Below are 19209 nucleotides of genomic sequence, written 5' to 3'. Positions count from 1 at the left end.
CAATTTTTTATCTAACACCAAGTTAGAGTTTGTCTGTCATTTAAAGAAATAAAGTGCATTCTGAAATTTATCAAACATTACAATAGAATATATTTGACATTTCAGACCAAGAGTGATTGTTTTAGGCACATGTCAGAAGGTAAATTGTTACAAAAAAATTGGTCCTATGGAGTGAAATACCCGATCTCAATATTGGTTTAGAAAAGTTCTTTTCTTTTCTTGATTAGTTACTTGAAAAAATTCTGATGAGAACCCAATTAATTAATCAAAACAGGAAACAGAAAACTTACGGACAAGCAGCAAACAACCCCTTTAAGGGAGTTCGCTTCTCAGTTTCAAAGTAATTAACTTTTCAAAACACTAGTCTATATAGATAGAGGATTAATAAAGGAATCCAAAGAGCAAAAAAAATATATAGGTCACCGTGCTTGTTTTCGAGGTATTAGCCATTGAAATTTTGGCGGGAAAATATTCTCTCTTGACTTTTCATAGCTTTATCATTGACAAGTTGAAGTTCTGAAAAACTGTTAAAGAGTAATTAAAATTTTATAAGACTTTTACAGATGGCTTATCATTATACATGTAAAAGATTTACAAAAAGATAAATGGGGGTCACCGGTCAAATTTTTTCAAGGCATTCAAATGGATAAAACCAGAGGATTCCGAAAATCTGACAAAAAAATCTAAAACATGACAAGCCAGCTTCCTTAACCCTTTCCTCCATTGATATTTTATTTCTACATACTTGATTCGCATAGGATTTTTTCAATAAAAAGAAATCATCAGGTTTAAAGTATCAATGCATTGCAAAAAGGAATATTTCATCAATGAAATTCCAGTCAGATGTTCTCTTGAATATCCTTTTTATATTAGATACAAATTTTATTAGGTCTGATACAGATTTTTCGCAGTTAAGACGTTTCAAATGAGGCACTACACAGCGTCAAAAGGCGTCATTATGGAGTAAAGGGGGTGGCGTCAAAAAGCGTCATTATGGAGGAAAGGGTTAAAAGATCAAGCAGTTCACTCAAATGCTCTAAAAGTGAACCAAGATGGATAATCATTTTACAATAGACTTCTTTTTGAATTTTTCTAGATTGTTATAAGGGAATTATGTCATAGGTTTTATTTTTTTCCTTTTCTCAACATTGTAACAAATGTTTCAACAGTTACTTTCAAACATACTTAGACTGATGAAGAAAAGCCTGATTATTTCAGGAATTGATATACTGCAAAAATGGTTTATTTTCTCATGATTTCAAAACCAAAATCCTGATTTTGTAGTTTCTTACTCTTATCTCACTGTAAACTAAAATATTGTTGCAATTTTATCTAACACAAAATTAGCGAAGGAAAATTCTTTGCTAATATTTTCTGCTTTAGAAAAACTCATGATAGATGACAAAGACAAATATTTAACTAATGTTCACTCTATATTGCAGTATGCAGCTGAATAATATACAAAACAACCTGAACCAACTTTAGAATGATAGACGTGCCAATGACCCTTTGAATTCACAGTAAGAAATTGATAAAAATTTGGTTGAATTCGAAAAAGGAAAGGTCTTAATAAATAAGTCGTCTTTTTGATTGTGATTTTTATTAACCCTTCAGTTAGCCTCATTCTGAAGTAATAAAAACAATAAATAGTATTTTAAAGTATCTAAACATATGACCACTTTCTTCTTAAAACAGAGTATATTGTACTTCAATATTGTCTTACTATTTGAGGAGAGTCTTTAGATAGCTCTTCCGTTCTAAGGCGTGCTTGGCAGGTTTGAGGAGAGGAGAGATTTTGTAGAGCCTAGAGTACAAAAGGATTAAGTCGTATTGTTTTTAATGTTTATATTGTGTCACACTTATTGATCAAGTGGGTTGAAGTGGTTTGTCTTTGTATTGATGTGACGCAGAAGTATGTACTACTGCATGATTGTGCATTTATAATCCTTATTACGTCCTTATTATCAGTGGTAGATGTTAAATGTGCTTTAGCAAACAAAAAAGTTTTAAAAAAGTTATAAAAAAAAAAGATTTTCGTAAAAGTACAAATTAGTTTAATGTTGTGAAGTTTGTTTTCATTTGAATTACCAGTATTGATTTGACCATAACTTGAGAGGTTTATTATTTAGACAGCTTTTTCAAAAATTTTGATTATTTGAATCTTGGTTTCTTATTCTCCCACATTTAAAAACACTGTTGGTTTCAATCTTCTGCTTAGGGGTGGTTTTAGTCGGTTATATAAATGATTTTTGTTAGCTTCTTGAAATTTATTTTTTTTTCAAAAGTTTTAGGACTTGGGGAGAGCTGTAAGAAAATAACAATTTTAAAAGGAAGGATGCAGGTCTTTCAGATTAATTTTATTGATTTTCAGATAATTCAATTTCATAGTAAAATCATCCTTGTTAAGATTTGTCAAATCAAATCATGAATAAAAAGTGTGCATTATCTCCCTTTCTACAGCAGATAACTATTGGTCAACTTGTTACATGCTTCACAAAATTAAAAAATAAATTGATAGATTTTTTGAAAAATAGAGAGTCAAGTTATGAACTCACTTATTGTTTCCCAAATCTCTATTCATTTGCATTCATTTTTGAGATAGTTTATGGCGGTGACAGTATTGACGGTCAATAACATTTTTCTAAAAATTGTCAATTCAACTTCATTCAGCCTTTTGTAACTAAATATACACTAGTACTTTAATTGCTATTTCTTACAGTGGTAGAAATTAGTTGTGTCCAAGTTGGCAAGCTTCTTGAAATTACTTATCATCAAATTAATTTATTTTCCCTTGTACATTATATAATCTAAATAGGTACCGGTAATAAAGTTTCCAACATAGCAATTTGAACTTTGGTTAAAGTTACTGTTTATTAAATCTACCACACTGTACAACTGAAACCTCTTATTTTGACCTCTGCCAAAATTAAAATTATTAAATTTTATAACTTAAAATTTATTTCTGTATTTTCAGGGAAAATAAGACTGGATCATTTAAAGTTGCTTGCTGCCAGCAGAAGATATTCATTGATACAGCTGTTCGTTAAGTTTCTCTGGTTAAAAAACAATTTGATTGAATATATACCAGTGGTTATAAAGACCAAAAAAACTGAAGGTAAATTTATAATTGTACATTTATAGGGAGCCTTTTTTGCATGCATCAGTTCTCTACACAAAATGACATCGCTACAACATAAGACGTCAACATCAAAACTTGGATTATTTCCCACGACACAAAGTTTGTTTCTTGTTTTGTCATTCTACATCATCCAACAAAAAGAGAGGAGTTCCCTTTGTTACGACATTGTTCTCCTTTTAATTTTCGTCTCAAAAGATTCAACGGCACAAAATGAAATTATATTGAAAAGAAAATGGAAAATTTGGGAACCTAGTGAGAGTGCGACAATGTATAAGATAAACCCCCGAGTCTATGCAGTCAGATGTGAAAACCTCAACAGTATATTTTAAAAGCATAATAGCCGTCTTTTTATTCTTGTCTACATCATAGTTTTATTACGAGGAACTCATGAAGAAATCAATTTGTTCTCTTTCGTGAATCAACCTTTTTCGCTATTGTTCGACAGAACGAAACTACAATAGTTTACGCTAACAACACTAATACTACTCATGAATATTACATTAGTAGGTTTTTGTTGTAACCTTATGTGTTGTGTAGGGAATTTATTCAGATATTCTTTTGTCAACTTTTTCAATGGAGAGTATGCATATTTTGAAAACGACAAAAGCAGATCATAAAGGATTTTTACTCAGTTAATTATTTTTTCGCATTATTTAACTTTGGCTGTCATGCATCTAAATTGACATGAGGGGTATATAAAAGTGATACACCTGATTTGTCCCAGTCTCAAGTACTTTACTTCTCCATGGCTTAGTTTTGTTCGTATAAGATAAAAAAGGGATTAGGGTTGTATTGTCATTTGATTTGCTTGGTAGTATGTTCAGTTGCCTCCCCTTAAACAGGTGACTTTTCAATTGGTGATATTAATCTCTTTATTAAGTCTAATAATATTTTAATAAGAATTGATATTCCTTTTCTAGTATATATATAAATATATATTTATAATTACTGTAAATATGTCGTACAGTTTTTTGACATACTTATAAATATATATCTAAATTGACACATGTCTATTTTTTTGGGAACTTTTGTAATTCAGTTCATGTTTCGGTACTTCTCTTTTTGTGTTTGTCGTTCCAGGTTTTCATAAGTTCGAGTGAAATCTTTAATTTGGTGGGAGTTAATGGCACAACATTTGATAAACACAAAGGTTTGACACACATTTCTTTGTACAGTGATCACTTTTAAACTTATGGTTTGAAGTAGTTGGATAGAAATGAATGTGCCAACGCTACTATCCATGGCTACATAAAATACCAATACACCTTTTCAGAATATAGTAGGCTATGGTTAGTATCATTGTTCGTACACCGAAATGACAATGTTTTTGGTTTATGATTTTGAATATTTTACTCAGGTCCAAGAATGCATTAGATTCTGAAACGGCAAATTTTGGTCAAGGTTTATGTGTACACATATCCTTGTGTTATTTATATGGTTAGAGCTTTTCAAGACAGAGATGATATCCTGCAGTGGTGAGGCACTCAACTATTTGTATTAAGCTTCATGTACCGGTACTATAAAGCTAGAAGACCTGAATGCTCCATTGCTTGTAAACAGTATATATGTCCATTATCATTGATCTCATTTTCAGGGTTCAGCATTGGCTGAATATAACTGTTTAAAGCTCTGATCCTTGCAAAATATTTATGCCCATAAGAGACCATTCAACTGACATAAGACTCATTTTTATGCCAGAAAGTTGTCTGGGCCATATTGTTTTGCCTTTATTCATCGTTACATTATTCCGTAATTCATCATTCAGCAACAAACAGTTATACATGTACCAGTTAGTCTTACATTCTCCAATGTCAACTTCTTAAGATGGCTTTAGTTTTTTTGCGAGTGGTGCCATTCATGTCCTTTTGACACATCTAGTCTGGACCAGGGTTAAGGGTTAAGTTTTCCTACTCAAGTCCACATGTCACCTACTATAAGCAATAGGTTAACTATATTCGATGTATGGAATAATTGTAAAGTACAGCAGGGTAAATAGGGGCTGCACCCCATTTGTATGGTTCATTTGTCAATGTTAAGTTTTCATGGTTAGGTTCAGATACCAGATACAATATACAGCAAACATTTTTTATTAAAGTTTTCTTTGACAGTTGTTACTATGAAAAATAATTTCACCGAAGAAACTGGTACAGTAAAAATATTGATAATGACAACAGGCCTTTATGATTTATATAAATAGGATATATATATTTATTTGAAGGATACATTTGTACTTAGAACAATCAGATGGTTCAGAAAACTAGGGTATATAGAGAAGATGAAACGATTTCTTTCAAACCAAAATAAGTTTTATATTGTTTTTATTACTAATATTTCATATTTGTTTCCTTTAAATTTGAATTCCTTTTTAGATTATTTTTTTAGATTTATGTAATAATTTGTAAACCATTAAACAAATCTTTTGAAAAGTTGAAATTTTCAGGATCACAAAATCCGACCACTTTATTGATTCATTTTCTTACGTCTTAATTGAGACATAAAGATATTAAATTTTTGACAAATCTTTTTGAAATTAAAACATTTGCTTTATAACCGTGACTCCATACATGTTTAAAAGACCAGAATTGACTTTTATGGTGTAATGGTATGTTGGACTACTTTTAATTTCTACCCGTTGTCAAAATGGATAGTCTATGAAACCGTGATAACTCATCAAACTAGACTATTTTTAATGTGACATAAGTCGTTATCAGTAACATTGTTATAATTTGAAACTTAGATTAATTTGAATTTCAACCTTGCATTTCTCTATACATAGAAGTAGAAGGGTCTCAAATTACATTTATGTCTCGCGAACAATAGAGGAAGATGTATTGTCATTTCAGCCGTGTAAAATAAAACGCTTGATTCTAGATATCCGATACTTTGTAGATGCAAGTGTTAAACAATCGTCTTTTTATTCTGTCGTCAGTAGAAGGTGGGCCCCGTTTGGCTAATCGAATTTGATCCATAACTACAACAATCACTGAGACCTCTGTTAAATTTCCTGTCGATAAATAGAAAATTATTTTTGTTGTCAAACCCCAAATTATCAATCGCTCATGGTCCAGACAAAAGGCTGGAGTGACACGTTAAACAATTGTGAAAACTAATAGCCATATAAAAAGTGTTATCTCGTATATTTAACCTTGCCAATTGTATTTGACTTAATTCAAAGCATAATACATTACTTTATTATGCAGAAGGACGTTATATAAAATTGAACGATTATTTTGCTATTTACAATAAATACCGCAGTTAATAAACGTCAAATTAACAATGCAGCACGTAACACTTCCACGTCTACGATTTAAATTTGATAATTCAGTTTATATAAAGATATTTGTATAGGACATTATCATAGATTTTTGGTCCCTATTTTATATAGATTTTTTGAATACAACTAATAAAGATGTCTCTCATCTATAAATTCATTAGTTGTTTTCTGTTCTACGTATTTATAATATTTGGGGGTGCTGGTGTACTTTTAATATGTCTAGTCAAATATTTTTACTATAATGATATTTTATTTATCTTTTTAATTACTTCAAATCAAATTTGAAACTTCAAAGGGAAATTTTTAAAGTTTTTACAATTTTTGTGGTAAATTGTTGTGTACTTTGAAGAATAAACAATTACATGTGAAATAATGTACAAACAAAATTACTTTTTATGAAAATTTGTATAAGTATAAAAAAAACTCCTCAAAGATACTGGGCTAATGATTTTGTACGTCAGATGCATGGCATGTTTTGTGTACAAAAGACACAATCAGTTATTATAAACAATCATGATAGGTCAGCAACCACAGATACAACCAGTTTTAAAAGTGGGGTTCCAACATAACCAAGTCATAAAAAGGGGTTCCAACTTTATGTTCCCATACAAAAGCTTTAGTTGTCAAATGAAAAGTTGACTCTCTGACCTCTCAAATCCCACACTAGTCAGTCTTTTGTACTGATCACACAATAGTATTTAGGTAAAACATGGTAAAATAATACTGACTTAATGGTAGAAGGTATTTGATAATACAAAGTTTGATTTATGAAATCAAACCAGAGATCGACCTGAAAAAAATCTGATGTAGATGATTGCATGTTTACTTTAGACTTGGTGTAAAAGATAACAGGTTGAGACTTGGTGTAGATTATTGCAGGTTCAGACTTGGTGTAGATGATTGCAGGTTAAGACTTAGTGTAAATGATTGCAGATTTAGACTTGGTGTAGATGATTGCAGGTTTAGACTTGGTTTAGATGATTGCAGTTTTAGACTTGGTGTAGATGATTGCTAATTTAGACTTAGTGTAGATGATTGCAGGTTAAGACTTTGTGTAGATGATTGCAGAGTTAAGACTTGGTGTAGATGATTGCATGTTTACTTAAGACTTGGTGTAAATGATTGAAGGTTGAGACTTGGTGTAAATGATTGCAGCTTTAGATTTGGTGTAAATGGTTGCAGGTTGAGACTTGGTGTAAATGATTGCAGGTTGAGACTTGGTGTAAATGATTGCAGGTTTAGACTTGGTGTAGATTATTGCAGTTTTAGATTAGATATGGTGTAAATGATTGCAGGTTTAGACTTGGTGTAGATTATTGCAGGTTTAAATTAGATATGGTGTAAATGATTGCAGGTTTAGACTTGGTGTAGATTATTGCAGGTTTAGACTTGGTGTAGATGATTGCAGGTTAAGACTTGGTGTAGATGATTGCAGGTTTAGACTTTGTGTAGATGATTGCAGGTTTAGACTTAGTGTAGATGATTGCAGGTTTTGACTTGATGTAGATGATTGCAGGTTTAGACTTGGCATAGATTATTGCAGGTTTAGACTTGGTGTAGATGATTGCAGGTTAAGACTTGGTGTAGATGATTGCAGGTTTAGACTTTGTGTAGATGATTGCAGGTTTAGACTTGCTATAGAAGATTTGAGAAGCTTGGAAATATTATTCTTATATCCCAACGCTAGGTCCACCTTGTCTTTTTCTCTGTTTGTTCAAATGTTCAACAAAATTTTCATTTCACTTTCCTCATATATACTAGCTGCTTTACAAAATGACCTTATATATTAGCTTGACATGGATTACTTATGATGTTAGAATACTTCTGTAATCTGTATGACGTCTACTTTCTATTTGCAAATGCCTAGATTGTTTTAGTTTTTAGTACTGGTATGTTGAATGAACATAACATTTGTTTTCTCACATTTCACAAGCACTACAGTATAACATGACCATATTTGGTCAGCAGCTTGAATGTAATGAGTGGTAAATGTAAGTGTTTTTTTCAGAACTGTCAGACATCTACTTTCTGTTTGATGATAGGTTGAATAACAGGCTGGGACTTAGTCTGATAATTGATTGCATTTTTACAAAAACTGAATAGTTGGTATACGCCTGTCAAAATTTTGACGGGAATTTATGGTATACAAATGTCCACTCCGTCCGTCTGTCTGTCCAGCCTCCACATGTGGCACTGTCACTTGAGAACCACTTATCCAAATTTTATGAAACTTTACATAGTTGTTTCTTATGATGGTCAAACAATCTATACTTTTTGGTGAAAACAAGATTTAAATTTTTTATTTTTTTTCGCGGGACTATATAACTAAAACAGGTGGGTGTTTTTTTCACATGTCACACTGTTTCTCATAAATCGATTTATGTTAATTACTTAAAACTTTACACTCTTAGTTATATTAATCTAAAGATCTGTATACTTTTTGGTGATGATTCAAAATATTATTTTAGAGTTATTGAGTTTTTGTTTTAAAAAAAGGGGGGGGTGTCACATGTCGCGCTTTTGTTTCTTCTTTTCATAACCAGTCGTTTTAAACTTTATATTCCAGAACAAATAGTGTTTGACTTTTTCAATGAATTGGTTTAGATGCTCATTTTAGTTAATCAATGTCCTTTTATTTCAACAAAAATACTCTTGCCTTGAAGTCAAATGTTGAGGATTTAAAAAAAATTTCAGATTCAAGCATACCTTTGATGAAGTCTTAACATTTGTTCTCTTTACCTGAATTCCTAGTTCTTTAAGTGATCACATGATTTATAACAGTACAAATGTCTTAATGACAAGGTATAAAGAAGTAGTGTGAAAAATTAAACCAGTTGTTTATGCAAAGTGACTGCAACCATGTAGGTCTTACGTCTTTTTCCAAACCATCAGAGAGATATTTTTATAAAGAAAAATAATACTTTAAAAAAGCAGCATTAACGATGACATTTTTAATTGACAATAACTGAATTTTGTGTTCTGCTCTTTCTTATGAACTCTTTCTTTACAAAAAACAAACTGGAAGTGTTGGTAATTTTCAATTCTAGACCAACATTTTAATGTACATTTATATATTGGCAATGAACATAATTAAGCTCGTAAATATCCTACAAGGTTTAAATTTAGATAATTTATAATCTTAAGGTGATATGATATAAACATGAAAGGAACATTTTGCATTATGAAATACTTCTATTGTATTTTTCATTTATTCATAAACTTTCCATTCCATTACAGTTAAAAAGGAAATATATTTTATTTTTTCAACCGATTTTTTTTCTAGATTTCGAGGACAATATATTGATATTTGCATATTAACTAACATAATTGGTGGTCTTAAATCTTAAACTTTAAATATGTTGAATATATTGTATGCTAATGAGCTTAATGGAATATAATTTTGGTTTAAAAACGATTTTGAACTATATTTTCGTGTTATTTTATTCTTTGTGTAATTTCCAGTTAATTAAACACAAGTTCATTATTATACAGTCATTGATGAATTTATTCAAACGATCACAAATTATGCCTTAAAAAATCTTAAATTTGTTAACTGTTCAAATTATGATTTTTAAAAGGAAAAGATAAGAAATTTACAGTGCATTATTATCAAAATTTTGAATTTATTTTAGTTACAATACGTTTATGCTTGTTTGTGCTCTGAAAAAAAATATCATAAATTATTCTATAAAAAGTTTGTCTATTGTTAAAATGTATGTTAAAGAGTTCTTTTTTATGATTACATCTTCAATTTAAGAGTATTGGAGTTAATACTTACTATATATTGGTTTTTTGATAGTTTTAATCAGATAAAAAATCTATTCTGAATAAAATTGAATTTTTAATTCTGTTACTTCAACTATTATATACCGGTATGCAATTCTTCACAAAAAAAAAATCATCTTAGATTGCCCTATAAAGGACGCTTTACGGGGAAATCCAAATCACTAAATTTTCATACATACTTTTTAGGTATTTTTTTTACAGTGTATAAAACATATTGACTAAAAATAAGGATAGCCTTATGTCTGAGTGCTTGTTCTTGAGAATCAAGTATTTGAAGAAGAAAAAAAAAGGAATTTTGACGGGAAAGAATGTATCTGGATTTTTATTATAAATTAATATGAATGAAAAATATTAAAAGTATAGAAGAATGAAATGTTTTGTTTTTGTCAGATCAGATCAGAAGTTTTCAATTACAACAAAAATTGGCTAAAGATTAAAATCAGTCTTTTATAAAAGTCTTTCCATTTATGTGAGGCTGTTTTTCAGGATGTGGTAAGCTGTGAGATGGCAAGTTTTAATTCTAGTTCAGGATATTATTTAAGTACAAAGTAGGGTTCATATTCTTTTTACAATGATATCTTCTCGTCCTATAATGCCTGAAATATTTGTCACTGCACATTTAACACTAATTTATCATTGTCATTACAAATATAAGAGTCCCAAGCAAAATTATTTAATGCATTACCTAAAAATCAAATATGATAAGAAAAGGGTTAAACGAAGAGTTAGGACTCAATTTTTGGCTCTCCCTTGACACCATCTGCAAGTATGGTCTTGAGGAAACGATGATAATCGGTCAGAAGGGGACAATAAATGGCTGACCCAGGTTAAGAGAGAGCCATATCTCTTGCACGTTAAAGACACCCTTGTAGATTTCGAAAAAGAGTAGGCTAATGCCGCTACAAGGCAGTACTTGCACCCACAAAGTGGAAAGGGATTAATATCAGTTGCAAAACTTGTTTCCCAATCCACTATAAATAAATATGTTTAAACTAACATCCTAGAGTTTACACTATGGGCCTCTTGTTCTTGTTGCACCATATCAATGAAATATTTGACCTAACAAAATGTTTATTTAGGATTTTATCTTTCTAACTATTTATTACCATTATGTTGTACCGGCACTACCAAAACTTCAAAAGATCTTTAGAAATGTGGATTTATACAATGCATTTAAGAAAAATGGCCAGAGGGGATATATTTTTTCTTTATAAAAATGATAACAATAGCTATTATTCTTTAAAAGAATTTAAAGTTTTTTAGTCTAAAATATCTTCCTTAAGTCCATTAAAACTTTAAATATAGTTCATTTTAGTACCTGTCACGTCATGGAGGGTACGACATTACAATTAAAGATGATGATGTTATCTCTTATCAATCTCATTATCTTACGATAAAGCTAATTAGCTTTAGTCCTTGATCAATGCACTGGAAGAATCAGGTTTTGTACCTTAACAGACCGTTGTTAAATGATCAACGTAAGGTCAACATCTTCAATTTAGAATTTCATTTCTATTTTCAACAGAATTAAAAGCGTCTATTGTTAAGATAAAATAAGGTATGGCCTTCAAGTTTGTTTGATTGAAGGATTTATTGCCGTTTTTAGCAGTATGACAAGTTTGATGTTTAGATTGAGGTCTGTCAACAGTTGTCCTTAACTGACGTCCTTAAATGACTTAGCCCTATTGATATATTAATTTGAATTGACCAATTTAAATGGTGACTTTGTATGAACATCACTTGGGTTGTTTCGAGAAATATTTGAATTTTATTTAGCCTATTATAACCCACAATATTGAATATCGTAATAAAACTTGGTTATCAAATTTTATGGATTTTGTAAAATTTATATTCGTAGTCACTTGTCTCTAAGAGAACAAATGGTGAAAATAAATTAAACATTTTTTTTGTAGCATGTGTATATAAAAAAGAAGATGTGGTATGATTGCCAATGAGACAAGTCACCACAACAGACCAAATGACACAGAAATGAACCACTTTAGGTCACCGTAAGACCATCAACAGTGAGCAAAGCCTGTACCGCATAGTCAGCTGTAAAAGGCCACAAAATGACAAATGTACATGTTATTATACAGTTCTATGGAAAAAAAAAAGCTTTGATGTAAATAAGGATAAATCAGCTGTAAAAAGAAATACAAAACACATTTGAACTTCATTATTCCTCCTGTATAACAAATAATTGCAAAAGTAATACAAATTATTCCTTGTAAAAGTAATGAGGGGCCTCACAAAAATTTCAGTTTATTGTATTAAACATTACCTGTACAAAATCTATAACCATATTTGTGTTTCCTGGCTTGGGGACTTGCATATAAGTATTTGCCTTGGTTTGATATGTTTTTAAGTGCTGAACCCTCCACCTAACCAGGGTTAGCAGTGTGAAAACACAACATAAGAATAAACTAAAAAATTGGTGGAAAATGATTGACTCGACCAGACATCATACACATATTAAACACTGAAACAAATAAATAAAATAACAAAAGACACATAAAACTCATCTGAGAGTACTCTCCTTTACTGAAATCTAGTTCAAAATCAAATTTCAACTACTAAATGAGCCATGCTCTCTCAGACTAGAATGTCAATCAGTACACCTCAAATGAATTTAGTGTAAACAAGTCATAATGATTTAGACCTTGACACTTTGTAAAGACAATTGTTAAAGACAGTATCTGACCTTTAAAAGTGTTTTTTTATATTTTTTAGTGTTGTTTAGTTGCCATATCTCATATTTAATAAGCATGTTTAGTACACCATGTTTTAAGGATGGAATGCAGTGTGCATATTTATACTCCATTTACGGGCATTATGTTTTCTGGTCTGTGCCTCCGTTCATCCGTTCGTTCGTTCATCCGTTCATCCATCTGTCTCGCTTCAGGTTGAAGTTTTTGTTCGAGGTAGTTTTTGATCAAGTTGAAGTCCAATTAACTTGAAACTTAGTACACATGTTCCGTTCGCTATGATATGATCTTTCTAATTTTAATGCCAAATTAGAGATTTTCCCCTATTTTCATGGTCCACTGAACATAGAAAATGATAGTGTGGATGGGTCATCCATGTACTGGGGACACATTCTTTTTTATGACTGTATTGTGCACAAGGTTACAGCCAGCAGTAAGACATGTCACCTTACCAGGACACATTATTTTGACTTCAAACAGACCAGTCTATACTCTAACAGTTCTCAAATATTTTTTTCCCCCCTGGTGGTCCTTGAAGAAAAACTACTGGTCCTGTTTTCCCCCTGGTCTTTGAAGAAAATCTACTGGTCCTCACAACTATTTCTGTTACAAAATACCAAAATTGTGTCAATCCTGTGCAAATTTTGGTGGTCAATTCCATCAGACCACCACTTTTAGAAAACTCTGCTCTAACTGCATTATGCTGCATGTATAGCTGATAAGCAGCAAATACCACTTTTTTAAGTCTTTGATTTAACTCAGCAGAACTATATCTCTGGCACTGGAGGGGAGCATGCTACCACTTTTTAAAGTCTTTGATTTAACTCAGCAGAACTATATCTCTGGCACTGGAGGGGAGCATGCTACCACAAGACCACCAAGACAGTTTTGACACATTGAAATTGTATGCTAAGATGTAGATGTCGTTTTGTTTGATTGTTTACTAAGGTTGCTCTCCTTGACATGTTCCGTGGAGTAAACAAATGAATACAATGCTGTTTGTTCTTCAATTTATAAGAGAATAAATAAAATAAACCGAAATACATTAATAGACAGATGCCTATAAAAAAAAGTAAATTTCTTCATTTTAAAATCTAAATAGGATTAGAATAAGTTATTTCATGTAATCCAAACTCATCTTCTATAAAGCTGTCTTCCCATGTCATATTTTACAATAGTTGTATAAAGATGTAACTTACTTAAACATATAAGATAACGCTAAGAAATAAAATATGTGAAATCTGCAGTAGTAAATCCCTTCACCACCCACATTGTTTAAATTATGGGACAAATTCTATTGTTGTACACTTTAAAAGATCAAACAAAACTTTTAAAGTGGGTGTCATGGTTTTTATACACCCGATTTTTGCAGACACTTGTCAAATTAACGACTGTAATATTGTGTATCTTGTTATAAAATACCTTGTCGGGTTGTAATTCATTTTTAATGCATCTTTTGTGTGTTTTGGCCTATCTCAGGTACAAATGGATGACAATATAGAAATTTACATCACATTGTGTTTTTAACAATAAATTTTTAAATCTTAGAAAACTTTTCAGAGACGCAATGGCTCCTCAGTGCTGATTTATGACGTTCATTATTGTTATTGAGGTACCCTTGTTATCAGAAACAAACTTGACATTGTCAGGTTCTTCCGTTAAAAAAATGATATAGGGCCAAAATTAAATTCATAAAATTTTTGTTATAATTTATTGATATAAAATTGAACCTGCTCCCAAACTTTTAAAAATTTTCAATCCTTAAGAATCTGAACATTTTTGATTTAATGTAAGCCTTAGTTTGAAATAGTTGAGGAACATAAACTTATATAGCTTATATAAAACTTTTTCTTTTTTCAATTTTCTGTAATTTTAGACATTTCACTCAAATTCTCTGGACAGTTGTATCATCATTTCAAATGATATTTGTCCAATGAAAAACCTTTGAAATAATTGTATATACATGTATCAATAATATTTCCATTAATATTATTCATACTTTTTTGGGGCCCTTTATAGCTTGCTGTTCGGTGTGAGCCTAGGCTCAGTGTTTGAGACCATACCTTGACCTATAATGGTTTACTTTTATAAAATTGTGACTTAGATGTAGAGTTGTCTCATTGGCACTCATACCACACCTTCCTATATCTAGTTAATAGAGTAGATTGTTTAAGCTGTATTTGCCATTTTTTAGGTGCTGTGATTTTCTCCAAGTTTTAGAAATATTGGAAATATACACCGACACATGGCAACTAAACTGAAAATGGGATCTTGGCAAGAGAAAAGAAAAGCAAATAAACTGAAAATTGCAGCTTGACAAGATTAAAGAAAAGGCAATTAATAGTAAGAATTTCAGTTTTAATAAGGCTTCTGCTATCAAAGAACAGATCATGACTTAACTGTCAACAATGCTCTATAATGTTTAGCCAACAGCAGTTTTGAGTTAAAAATTAATTGTTGTCAATTGATATAAGAAGAAGCGGTATGAGTGCCAATGAGACAACTCTCTATCCAAGTCACAATTTGTAAAAGTAAACCATTATAGGTCAAAGTACGGTTTTCAAAATGCAGCCTTGGCTCACACCTAACAGCAAGCTATAAAAAGAATGAATATATCTGAAAATCGTCTTCATTTTAAAACAGTTTAATTATACTTTAATTTCAAAGTTCACGGAGGTACGTGTTTAAGTAATGTATCTGATCAATGCAGATCTTATTCGTAAGTTTTGGAAACTGAGAAATTTTGACGGCAAATTTGTCATTGTGATTTAAGGAAACAGAAATAACCAGCAACCATTTAACAAACTTGGAATGTTGGTTTCAAATGAAAATTGGGGTAAATAAATCCTGAAATACAAGTAGCCATTGTTACACTATTTAAGTTAAAATTGAACAATGGTGCATATTTCACAATTAAAGTATCAGAAGCTTGTTTGTAGATCTCAAGTCGTCAGCCTGTGACCCAGTAAACAATAACAATCGGCTATTGTTACCTGTAAATATTGTTAAAGGTAGATAAACAGGTGTTGATTATTGAAAAATGGATCCTATTGTCAAGGCGTGATTTATGACACCCTATTACGTAGGCATCAAGGTGATGGAAATAAAGAAATATTATTTGGTCCAAGATGTTTATTTGAATTAAAAGAAAAAAAAAATGTTTTTCAGGGCGGTTGTCAAAGTGTAATAAAATTTTTATAAATGGGTGGAAATTATTATATTCAACAATAAATTAATAGCTAACAAACAATTTCTAAATAAATTATGAAATATATTTTTATCTGTGATATGATTTAATGGAGTTGAGTTAGAAGTTAATTATCTAGACTTTGTGTCAATATATAACAGCATGGTGCAAGTATAAATGACCAATTGTAAAGCAAGACGGTTTTTAGTCAAAAATGAAATTACACATGTAAACAAATTTAATAATAAATGTGCATGTACATGAGTTAGAGTCTTTGTGAAAAAATCATTGACTGGCAAGCCCCAAAATAAATCTTTCATAAAGTTTCTTTACATTTATATAGCTAATGTCAGGCTTTTTAGTGGCATCTCCAACAGTGAAAGGAGGTATAGTAACCACTCATCTTGTGATCCGTCCATCCTCCTGTGAAAATCAATTGGTAGAAAAACTTTGGTAAAACTATTTTTTAGCTTCTATGCAAGGAAAAGATTTTATGTTTGGGCTGTAGCTTAATTATTATAAGTTATTTTGTGTAAGGAAATGTGCAGAAATTTCCTATTACTTGATTTATTAATCTCAAAGTACATGGAAATTTGCCTCATACTTTTCTTTATAGCTTCAAGTAAAGGGAATTGTCAGATATGCTTCATTATCACTGAACTAGTATACATAAACTAGTATACATAATTATTTTAAGGGCCACCTGAAGGACGCCTCTGGTTGGGGGAGTTTCCCGCTACATTGAAGACCCATTGGTGGCCTTCGGCTGTTGCCTGCTCTTTGGTTGGGTTGTAGTCGCTTTGACACTTCCACATTTCCATTCTCAGTTTTATTCAATTAAACATGTTACCTTAATCAATTCAGCTTGTATTTGTCTTGTTTCAGTAAAAATTTACTGGTTAACAACTTTTACTGGCCTTAGTAGTTTTTGCTTTTGGGTAGATCCTGATGACTGCAAAAATATTTTAAAAAAACATTTAAAAGATTCTTGTCACTCAGAAGTTCAATTTTGTCAAAGTTTAAACAACTTAAAGAGCTAATAGAAACTTTCTAGCAGGCATTTTGAGGAATAAAGAAAATTACGTAGGTAGCAAAATCTTATATGAAAGTTTTTTTTTTTATTCTGGCCTACATAATTGATATATAAAGAGGATAAAAATACTTTAGCAGTTTTGAACTTCTGAGGACTATATTTGTCTATTTTATTTTTGACATAAGTAGTATTATATGCCCCCAAAGTTAGATGGTCTGAAATTTCAAACCTTGATATAAGTAGACAATTCAATGATTGGTTCATTTGTATGGATTCACTGATTTACATTGAAGAAGGTATGCTTATAATCAAAGGGTGATAAAAGTGTTGTGTCAAATTTAACTGAACTTTGATCACGACTGTATCAAAATGAGCGCATGCTTTTGTGACATGCTGACAAATGATAGATCATTAACACACAACTAAATATGTGACATAATGTTTTACACAATTTTCAAATATCTTCTATGCTTATCTATTCTTCCACATTTTGTTTGTTTGCTGTGATATGTTCACAAATATTTGTTGTTGGAGGTCTTTTTGCAAGGAATGTGTCGTCAAAGCTGTGATTTTAACACCTTAAGTTATTTTAGACAAAAATGTTTGCATTTACGACTTGCACCCAATTTTGCACATTTGCCTCCAATCTTGAATGACTAGGATTGCCTGTTTTCCTACTGAAGGTCATGATGGTTCTCTCTAGGTACTAAGGCTTACTCACCTAGTCAAAACTGAACACCATGACAACCCCAATAGTGATAAAGTGGCATAAATCACTCAACGATCCGTCAACTAATCAATTGTTCAATAAATTTCATATTTTTTTAATGTTTGGCAAAAGAAACTAACTTGATAGGACAAACTGTCCCTGCTTATACAAATATAGCATTCAGATACAAATATTTGCCACTGGTCATTAAGTACATTTGTATTTGTAAATGATGAAACAGTCTGCACAAAAAACTTTTTCAACTACTAGACCGAAGACCAATATTCTGACATTTTTCTTATTGGGTCAAACAAAGTTTTGCAAAAGCTTACTAGTCCGAATGAAATTTTACTAGTCTGGCTACATGTAGTGTAGCTTATCTATGTTAATAGAGTATAGAAGATGTTTAAGTCATTCAACAATGCAGCAGTAATCCCACAACAACAAAAAAATGCTAAAAGACTTTTAAGAGAATATGTTTCTACATGTATTGTCATAGAAATATGTGTTATAAAGACTGAAATTGGTTTCTTAAAAATAGATTTCTTTGGAATTTAACATCAAATCTATTTTGAACTATGATAGTCTTCCAGAAAATTTCAAAAATATAAAACATGCCTTGGTGACATGTATTTGAATAAATAATAATAATATGCAATATATGCACTTCAACGACCTCAGAACCTGTGTGTTTCATTTATTTGTCTTCATTCAAGTGCCATAATTTTTTTGCAGGCTAAAAGGTCAGAATACTGAGAAACTCATCTTTTTGGGAGCACAAAGGACATCAAAGAATGAATATTATTTGTGGATGAAGTATGCTTATTTCATATAACTTTTTTTGTTTGAACTTTTTATTTTGACAGCCTTGCACCAGGTTTCACAACTCAACAGAAATGACTTCATATCGAAAAGACAATAACATACGGTCTTTCTGCTCAAATCTGTTAGTTAAGTTTTAGTGCATATCCATTCTAAAGATATTGAAGATGACAGAATTTTTTTAATTGAATGGTTTTATTTATGTTTTTGAAATATTCTTAACTTTTGATAGGCTTTATACTTCAGTAAATGTTATTTAGAGTTTTTATTGTATTGTCAAAAATCATGCAATTAAGTGGGTTTTATTGTGAAATTTTATTGTTAAGAAGTGATTGTGTTAAATGTGAGATGAAGTATTTAAAAAGAAGGCCAAACTAGAAGAATACTTGTTCTTTGGGCTGTCTGGTCTTGATTTTTTTCTTCTTTTTTTAGCACTGTGATTGAGTTGTACTTCAGAAAATGTTATGATTCCTGTTGAACATCGGACTGAATCAGTCAATTTTAAGGTGTTCTCTAAAATAAATCTAATTTTCCGTATTCAGAAATTCTTTAAA

General features: G+C 30.9%; 1 long non-coding RNA gene across 1 annotated transcript; it reads left to right on the top strand.

Annotated features, from left to right (window-relative positions):
• The first annotated feature begins 1440 nt into the window (after positions 1-1440).
• On the top strand, positions 1441-18657 carry LOC143081791 (uncharacterized). The gene is made up of 4 exons (XR_012980091.1): positions 1441-1520; positions 2975-3115; positions 15099-15247; positions 18569-18657. It is a non-coding gene; the product is annotated as an uncharacterized LOC143081791 (long non-coding RNA).
• Positions 18658-19209: the final 552 nt, after the last annotated feature.

Source organism: Mytilus galloprovincialis, chromosome 7 (genome assembly GCF_965363235.1).
Source record: "Mytilus galloprovincialis chromosome 7, xbMytGall1.hap1.1, whole genome shotgun sequence".
Classification (NCBI taxonomy): domain Eukaryota; kingdom Metazoa; phylum Mollusca; class Bivalvia; order Mytilida; family Mytilidae; genus Mytilus; species Mytilus galloprovincialis.
The sequence above is the reverse complement of the archived record's forward strand: the minus strand, read 5'-3'. Positions and strand labels throughout refer to the sequence as shown.